Source organism: Onychomys torridus, chromosome 7, assembly GCF_903995425.1.
Source record: "Onychomys torridus chromosome 7, mOncTor1.1, whole genome shotgun sequence".
Taxonomy (NCBI): domain Eukaryota; kingdom Metazoa; phylum Chordata; class Mammalia; order Rodentia; family Cricetidae; genus Onychomys; species Onychomys torridus.
Window position 1 is genome coordinate 103,200,295 of NC_050449.1, and position 6,175 is coordinate 103,206,469.

Below are 6,175 nucleotides of genomic sequence, written 5' to 3' on the forward strand. Positions count from 1 at the left end.
CCTGTTTGACTCTGACCCTCAGTGTACTGGTGAACTGTTACATGTGCATACCAGGAGACAGGCCAGGAGTGTTCATAGAAGCTGATAACACATGCACACACACTGAAAGCAATCTGAGATGTGAGTCCCTTTTGTGTGACCCCAACCCCCTGCTGTACCCTCTCATGGTGGCATCTGCACTCACCTCAAGTCCCATCTGACACACTCGCTCTGACTAGCGGTCATTAATGTACCAGGGCTCCTGCAAGCTGCAAGGATGCAAGGAGGCCAGGGGAATGAGGGTGGTTTAAGCTAGGCACATTGCCGGTGATTGAAAGGAAGGCAGCCAGCAATGCTTGCTCGGGGATGTGGGATGACAGCAAATAAACTGGCGTCTTTTGGAAAGCTCAGCAAGGCTGACTGTTGGGCAAGACTGACAGAGACATTTGAGTACCAGGGGTGAAATGGGTCATAGTTCACAGGCATCAGAGTACAAGAAGTATGTTCTGTACCTAAAAGTGTAAGCAAGGGCTGGTGAGATGGCTCAGTGGGCCACGGTGTGAAGGTAGAAGAACTGACTCACAAAGGTGTCCTCCGACCTCTGCACACAGGCCATGGTGTGTGCACACACACCCCCCCACACACACATGTGAGATGAAGCTTTCTTTTAAATATGTGGGTGTTTTGCCTGCACATGCCTATGAACCACATATGTGCCCAGTGCCTGACAAGGCCAGAAGAGGTTGTCAGATCCACTAAAACTGGAGTTACAGATGGTTGTGAGCCCCAGTGTGGGTACTGGGAATTGAACCGAGTCTTCTGAAGGAACAGCTAGTGCTCTTAACCACTGAGCCATCTCTCTAGCCCCTAAAATTTATTTAAAAACAGAACAAAAGCCTAGTTTAGTGGCTTATGCCAGTAATCTCATTAGCCGAGGCGAAGGCAGGAAGATTGCTGTGAGTCCAGGGCCAGCCAGGACTATACATGGGTTCTAAGTCAGCCTGAGCTATTGTAAAACCTTGTCTCAAGAGAAAAAATGGGGCCACTGAGTGCTCAGCAGCTGAAGGGGGTTGCCTCAAGCCGGACAACCTGGCCCTCAATCCTGGGGTCCCCCATGGTAGAAGAGAACTGACTCCCTCCCTCTAGTTTGTCCTCTGACCTCCACACACTCCTGCCACACCAGAGTGCGCGTGCGCGCACGTACACGCACACCCACACACACCATTAAATTACAAAAGCTAAAGACCACTTTTCCCAGAACTTCCAGCGCCCCAAGAGGCTTCTCAGCCAAGAGACAGCAAGAATGAGACTTGGTGTCGCCAGGGCCTATAATTCCCACTTCCGCACATGGCCACTAGGTGGCAGCAGGCAACACTAGACTGGTCGCCTAAATCGGTTCAGCACTGCCTGCTCTCCAGTGGCCACCAGCATAGCCTGTCACCCTACCATGTGAGGTACTCCTCTTCCCCATGGACTTGTGTCCCATTAAGTAGCCGGGCATCAGCTGTAGATGATCTAGAGTGGGATGCAGGTCATCTGAACCCAGAATAATAGTGACCATGTCCTGGGGAGGGCAGGTCCCAGGACAGGCAGGCCAGTCTGGGGAGTCATCAAGTGTCAAGTTCAGCCCTGCCAGGCCCACCACTCTTGCTTCTCCTTGAGCTGGGGAGTCTACTTCATATATGGTGTGTGTGTGTGTGTGTGTGTGTGTGTGTGCGCGTGCGCGCGCGTGCGCGTGCGCGCGCGTGCGCGTGCGTGCGTGCACGCGCACTCATAAGATACCTGAAGATACGGACTTCCAGAAAACCTGACTGGAGAAAGGTGCCTTCCTCATGCACAGGCTGACATGACATCCTCTCACCTCGCCCTGAACACTTAACCCAGTGGGGTGGTGAGCTTGCCCACCAGATGGCTCTCTATGTTGGCAGAACAAGGCTGTCCACAGAGTGGGAGGACATGCTGGGTCCCAGGCTACTCCTTTCTAGATTCAGACCTGGCCTCAGGCTCACGCAGCTGTGGACCAGGCAAGGTATCAGAGCTAAGTTTTCTAGCCAGCCTGCCTCTTCCGTATGTATTTCTGGTTTTCTTTAAATGTTCCCATTACTCAGGCCTTCAGTGGGCACTGAGACAGAAATAAATCCCACAAGGCATCCCAGCCAGAAGCCGGGAATCTGATTCTCCCTCAAAGGCCGGAAGAGGCCCCTGTGCGGAGCATGCCAGACCACAGTGGCCCACACACTCCACATGGCCATAAATATACCCCCTCTATGCACACACACATGCACAGCCTTACATATGTTTCCCACACACACTGGTTTCATACACGTGCATATACAGGTATTTGTGCACATGCAAGCATACCTCACAGAAGTACCCCGTACGCACTTATAGGTTCGTTGTATGCACATATGTACTCATGCACGCACTCCCTAAATGGCTAACATCTAGTAGTGACCACACATTCTGGGTCCCAAACCCAGCCATTCTCAAGGTAATGGTAGGCAAGAGAAGCAAGGCTAAAGAGGCTGAAGGAGGAGGCTGGCCCTCTGCAGCTTAGGAGGAGAGTGGCCTCATGGGAATCCTGGTCTAAGTTTGCCAGGGCTTCTGAATTTTTAAGAGAAGCTGGAAAGCTGAATTTTTATGTGAAATATCCTGATTTTTAAATGTTGGCTCAAGATGTTGAAAATACTGAGAGAGCCAAACCAAACATGTCTAAGAGCCAAATTCCACCCACAGGCGGCATTCACAGACCACGGGTACACACACAAAGATCACACGTACACAGACACACATACAAACAAAAAGACACTGGTGTGCAGTCTCCCAGAGGCACCAGAAGACACAGATATGTACAAAGACATACAGACACATACAAACATAAATATACACTGACACACATTCAAACACAGATGTCTACATGCCAATAGAACCACAAGCAGACACAAGTAACAAATAAATACCCACAAATACACATAGAAATCCATGTACAATGCACCCTTCTATCTTAGTGGTATAGGTGGCCTTACTGGGGCATGCAGTGTAGCAGCATGGTTTTTGGACAAGAACTAGTGTGTAGTCCACACCAACATTACTCTCTGCCTCACAAGTGCTGTAGAGTCTGGGTCAAGTTGACTTGGATGGGCAGGTACTTCACAAGACTAGTAGAGGTGTTCTGGCAAGGGGCTTCCTGTGTCAGGAAGTGGTCGGCTCCACAGACAGTGATGAAAGAGTAGGTAGAGGGTGGCCCAGAGCCCACCTTCTCGTGTCTCAGAACCCACCCTCCAGTCGAGTCTTAAACGCCGCCCCTGCCTGCAGGATAGTGATGTTGAAGTGGGAATGTGAGGATGATTCACCTTGTGTCCTCCCATGGCAGGAAGATGAGAACCCTGTCCAGGTAGCTGAAACAGCCTGGGGACAAACCTGAGCACTAGTGAGGTGGGGTTCTGAGTCCATTCAGATCAGGAAAGCTGAGCAGGGCCTGACCTCCAAGAAGCCGAGGCTTGCCCAGGGTAACACATACACACATAGCCAGCCAGGGCCTAGGGCCCTGCTGGACTCCATAGTCCCTTTCTCCACTGCCTCTCTTAGCCAGTGGGACCAGCCCCACCAAACCAAGGGTTATTTCAGTTTGCTGTGGTAGCTTCAGTCTGGGATCATTCTGTGGTTGACCAAGAAGGCATCAAGGACAAGGAGAGAGCTGGACCCAGCCTGGTTGTGTTGAAGTTAGACCACAAGCCCCACATCCCTAGTCCCAAGCCTGTTCCCCAGAGCCAGTGACCTCTCAGGACCTTGGAGCAGGACTGAGTTCCCTCAGACCCCTGGACATGGTCATATCCCTCTTGAACCTCCAGAGAACTCAGCACCCTCCCCCTGCTCTGTCCTGCCGTCTCCCTGGGGTGAGGACTGGAGAATGAGGACTACCATAGTCTGCCCACTGCAGCCTGAAGGCCAGGTGCCCTCCCTGGTCCTGAGTAGGGCTTGCAGGCTGATGGTGGGCAGCAATGGAATTTGTAGTCCCATGATTCCATTCTGAGCTGGCAGCTGTAGGCTCAGCTTCACCAGAGGCCAGGCTGTGTGTCTTCCCTCAGAGTGGAAGGGTCTTTTTGGTTTTGGTTTGTTTCGTTGTTGTTGTTTTTTGGTTTTTTTGTTTGTTTGTTTTTGTTTTTGTTTTAGGTAGGATTTCTCTGATAGCCCTGGCTGTCCTGGAACTTGCTCTGCAGGCCAGGCTGGCCTTGAACTCAAGAGATCCACCTGCCTCTGCCTCTCAAGTGCTGGGGTTCAAGGCGTGCACCACTATGCCCTGCAACTTTTAAGGATCTTTAGAGCTGCTCTCCCAGCCAGTGCTGAGGAGGTGGACCCAAATAGAGTTAGAGCCTCTTGGCAGGCTCAAGGCAAGTGAGAGTTGGACCTGGCCACCTTGCTGACCAGATTTAGAGTCCAGTGGATCCTGTGAGGTGCCTGGGTAATGGACTATGGAAGCAGTGGACCAGGGTCTCTGGATACCCTCCTCCTCGACTCTTCACTGGCCAGCCCTGGTTCTGTTTATGTGTTCCCTGTGGCTTGGCTGGGCTGTGGGGCCTTGCAGGGAGAAATAACCACCTGGCTCCAGTGGCTGTTCAAGGCAAACAGGGCCCTGACCATCTGCCAGGCCTGCCGAGGGCTCCCACTTCTGTGGACACCTGGACTGCCCAGGTGGGACTTGGGGGCATCTGAGTGAAGGCAAGCCTAGGGCCAGAAGCTCCAAGTTCAGAGTCAGGGAGCTGGTCCTGGATGATGGTTTTAGACTGCTATGTGGAGACCAGTTCTGTCCTAGACATCCAGCCAGGGGGAAGTGATACCCAACCTAAACGGTAAAGCACGGCTGTTCCTATCCTGGGTGCAAATATGCTAAGGAGGCTGCTGGTCTTTGCTGCAGAGGTAGCCAACTCAATGGTCTGACCTGGGTACATCATGCAAGATGGAATCTTAGGCCATCCCACCCTTTATAAAGGAAAACTACAGCCCTATCTTGGGAACCCAAATAAAAGATAACGGTTGGGTGACACAGCCTGGCCAGGGGGTGCTATCTGAATGTTTCCAGGTAAGTGGGCCCAATGGCCTTCTGACAGAGCAGTCTGGGACTGGGATATGTGGCCTAATATCCAAATGACTCTAGACTTGGTAGACAGAGTAAGTAGCCTTGAAGGCTCAGCAGTCTGGAAGTCCTATTAATTCTGAGCTGAAATGGCAGGCAGGTCAGTGTGGAGCCTGTACAAGAGGTAACACATACCCCAAGGAGGGGAATGCGGTTTTGTCCTGCTGAGGACTCCTTCCCTAGCCACTACCTCATCCAGGGCCTTTTGCAACCCTATCACTATCTTCCAACCTGCTCTCTTCCTCCTCTGACCCGTATACAGCAGCTCCCTCAGGCCTCCACACGGAAGCAGGGCCTCAGACCTTAGGCTCTTCCTCTAGAATGCCCCGTGGCTCCAGCTCAGCCTGGCTCAGTGTCCCTTGAGGGTCTGGCCTACAGCTCACCATTCACAGCACATAGTGCGCCACTTGAAGCCTTTGGATGGTCATTTGCCCTGCTAGTGATCCAGAAAGGCAGATGAGGCTTAGCCTAGGAATGCTCAATGTATGCCCACACCACCCAAATGCTGGACTAGATGGCCTAGGCCAGGGGCAGGTGGTGGGGTAGGGTCTAGAGGAAAGCAAGGGTTGGATCTGAGAAAGGGAGGATTTGATAGGAGCACAGCTGGTATAAAAGCTGGGAGGCGCAGCGAGGCAGGCAGCCCGGGTATAGGCATGCAGCCTCAGTGGCAGGCCTTTTGAAAACTCATAAATAGTTCAAGACAGGACTGGGTCCCAGAGGATGAGGATGGAAGTAGGGAGGTGTCAGGTGGGGATACTGAGAAAACCCTGTGTACTTAATGAATGTACAGGTCTAGCCTTGTAGACCTGCACCCCAGCTAACCCTTAGGACCTGAACTCCTAGCTTCTGGAGCCAGGCCAGAGACAGCCCAGCTTCCACTCACTGGCCAGGGTACTCTTCCTGCACCTCTGCCTGGTGGCTGGAGGCATATTCCTTCCATTTTGGGAGCTGCGAGTCATGCATAGATGATGCCCTGAGAGGCTACCAGATGGTTAAGGCTCACCTGGTGTGTGTGTGGAGGGGTCAGACTTGAGAGTGGGCCTTGGCTGGGCAGTGACTTGG